The following is a 3351-nucleotide window of genomic DNA, read 5'->3' as shown; positions in this document are numbered from 1 at the left end:
GTCTAAAGACTTGAATCGATACATGCTCCTCAATGACCTTGTTAAATTCTAGGTTTTAATCCATAGGAACTAGGTTTGAGAAGAAGAAGAAGAGAGAAAAAGAAGGAAGAAAAAAGAGAAGAGACAATGAAAAGAAGAGTGCTTGTAAGAGGCACAAGTTGGAGTGAAAATTAGGGTTTTGAGATGAGCTCAAATGAGCCTCCTCCCCCTCACTGTATTACTTATATAGGTGGCCATGAATACTCTAATACATGAGCAAGTCAAAAAATAACTCTCAACTTATAACTAATTACAACCTACACACATCACACTCTTAATTACATTCTATACTACTTGAATGTCTTCAACATTCCCCCTCAAGCTGGTAAAAAAAAAATCAAATATTCCTAGCTATGTGCATGTATCTGTGAGTGACTTAGCAACAATAGCTTTTTTAAAGAAGTCTACCAATTGATTCCTTGAAGGTTAGATATTAATTTGGCTAGGAGTTTTTACTGAACAAAATGACGGTCTATCTCAATATACTTAGTTCTTTCGTGAAAGATTGAATTGGTTATAATATGGATAGTTGTCTGATTATCGTAATGAAGTTGTATCAGCATGGTTATCAGAAATGTCCCAGCTTAGTCATGAATGATCTCAGCCATAACAACCCATTCACAATTAGTGTCATAACCCTGTATTCAGTTTCAACACTCGATCTCGTCCACTTTTTGTTTCTTTCTCCTCCATGTGACTAGATTGCCTCCAACTATTGTGCAATAGCCAAAGGTAGATTTCCTATCACCAAGAAACCCGATCCAATCTGCATCAATAAAGCTTTCAATTTTTGTGTTCCCATGACAGTATAGCAATCCTTGCCCTGGACTTTTCTGTAAGTACCAAAGGAATCTATCCAATGTTTTTCAAGGCAATTGTTGAGGTTGATGCATATATTGATTGATAACACTATCTGAATAGGATATACATGGTCTGGTGACAGTGAGATAGATAAGTTTTCCAACTAATTGATGAAATTGACCAACATCAGCATCATTCCCAGTTCCACCAGATAGCTTAACATTAGGTTCCATGGGTGTATCAATTGGCTTACATACAAGCATCTCAGTTTCCTTCAACAGATCGAGTACATACTTCCTTTTCGATAAAATTATACAATGTCTGGAATCAAGAATTTCAATCCCTAGGAAGTACTTGAGAAGTCTAAGGTCCTTGGTTTGGAACTCTTTTTTTAGGTCTTACTTAACCTATTGAATGCCACTAAAATCACTGCCTGTAATAAAAATGTCATATACATACACAATCATAAGGATGTTTTCCTTAGTGGTGTTTTTTGGTGAACACTGAGTGGTCATTTTCAAACCTCTTGAACCCGAGCTTTAACCACAGTGGTAAATTTATCAAATTGAGCCTAGGGAGAGTGTTTCAACACATAAATTGCCTAGGGTGCTTGAGTCTCAATTCTATCTACACAAGTCATTGCATATGAGTGGGAATGTAACAAAGACCACACTTGGGATTTTCAGCAATGAACTAGACACAAAGGTTTAGATTGACTCTTGAGCTTTTCAACAACCAACTAGGCTGTCTTGCATAGACCATAAAAAATTTTCAACAGCTAGCTAATTGACAAAAACTAACTACGCTCTTTGGCCTAGACCATTATGGGGATTTTCACCAACTAGCTAGAGTACACAAGCCTAAACTCACAAAGAGATTCCAGTATGTCATCAACAACTACAAAAGAATTAAGCTGAGGAAAGGCCATGCTTTCATAACTCTTCTCCAATCACATGTAAGAGTTACTTGCTTACATTTATGGTCACATATATAAGGCCCCTCAATAGGCCGATTTCAAAGTTACAAGATCAAATAAGATTTACAACAAATCTTATGTGCCCAATGTATGTGGAAGAGCTCAATAAGTCTTAAATAGACCATATTATAAAATTTAAGGCAAAAAAATTAGATTTGATTTCCAAGTCATGGGGCAGCTCAATATTGGTAGGACTTAAAATTTTCAGCATACAAGTTGCAATTTGAGCCTTTGCACTCAATTTCATAGTAACTGAACTCTAGTTTAAACACACTTGACAAAAGTCATTCAACATATGTAAAAGTAAGTGTTTATTTATACTTGGATTTGTGTAAGAACAAGTTTGGAAGAGTCATATACGACTTTCATATTAAGAAGTCTAACAAACCAGAATTAACATGGTGGAGTAATAGGAGTCTCATAGGAAGAAATCCTACTGAAATGGCTCAATTCAGAGGTGTTTTAATTATATTAGAATTCTATTTATGTTCAGTTTTTTAACTATTTTAGAACTTTTTTTTAATGTTTAAGTTTAAGTGCAACTGGGAAATGTAGTTTAATTATAATATGATTGAACTTGTTTCCTCTATTATAAATAGAAGCTCATTGTAATTTATCAAGTTTGTGAATTAATTTCTCTTTTCTTGAATATCAACATGGTATTAGAGTGGGCTCTATGAGTTGACTCGGTCAGCCCATATAGACAATGGAGCACTTTTTTGGTGTGATTCTAGTTGTTAGTTTTCTTTATTTTTTTAATTAGTACACCTTTTTAATTTTTTCCTTCGCATAGACTACTCATTGTCTGCTAGTCTTTCCATATTCCATGTTAGTCTTTTATCATTAATAGATCCATCAACTCTATCAGCTCCTTGAGTCCTCTACTTTTCAGCTCTATCAGTTCATCTTCTGCTAAGTCCCTCATTCACAAAAAAGCCATCACCATGCTGCTCAAATTTTATGACAAATATCCAGACTGTTTCTGTGACATTCTTTTGGAAAATTTGGACTGCTTGGATGGGCAAATGATGAGCTGTGGACGACCTTTCATACGAAATATGGAGTTTTGCCTCTCCAGTCAGCTAGTGTCATTCTCATGTCTGCTGTTTTCGTAAAGAATGAGTGTCTGTTGTTATTGTTGTTGTCGTTGGTTTTCTTCCTAAAGAAGGGAGAATTGAAGGAACCGAGAAGTTTTCTCAAGACTTATTGGCCAGAACTTGTTGAAATCTTTTCACTCGATTTCCTCAAGCAAACTTCGTGGCCAAAATCATCTACGAGAGCTCCTTCTCCACATGATCAACTGCCAGATCAATTAATTAAGCAATATGTGAAATTAAGCTTTCATCGTATCCAATTCAGGCCCCACATATAGCCTTTCTGCCTTTGACAAGATTATCCTAGCCACATAGTCAGCTTGATTCAGCATAACCATGCACAAGAGCATGTATTTCAAACTAAAGACTGCCCCAGGATCCTTGGGTGCATTGAAAACCTCAAATCCTTCACCTTTTTATGAAGAATTCCACTTTGCAAAT

Source organism: Aristolochia californica, unplaced genomic scaffold, assembly GCF_029961685.1.
Source record: "Aristolochia californica isolate CCGP_79_NKW_82.1479 unplaced genomic scaffold, dmAriCali1.0.hap1 SCAF_3, whole genome shotgun sequence".
NCBI lineage: Eukaryota > Viridiplantae > Streptophyta > Magnoliopsida > Piperales > Aristolochiaceae > Aristolochia > Aristolochia californica.
This window is presented reverse-complemented; position numbering follows the sequence as displayed.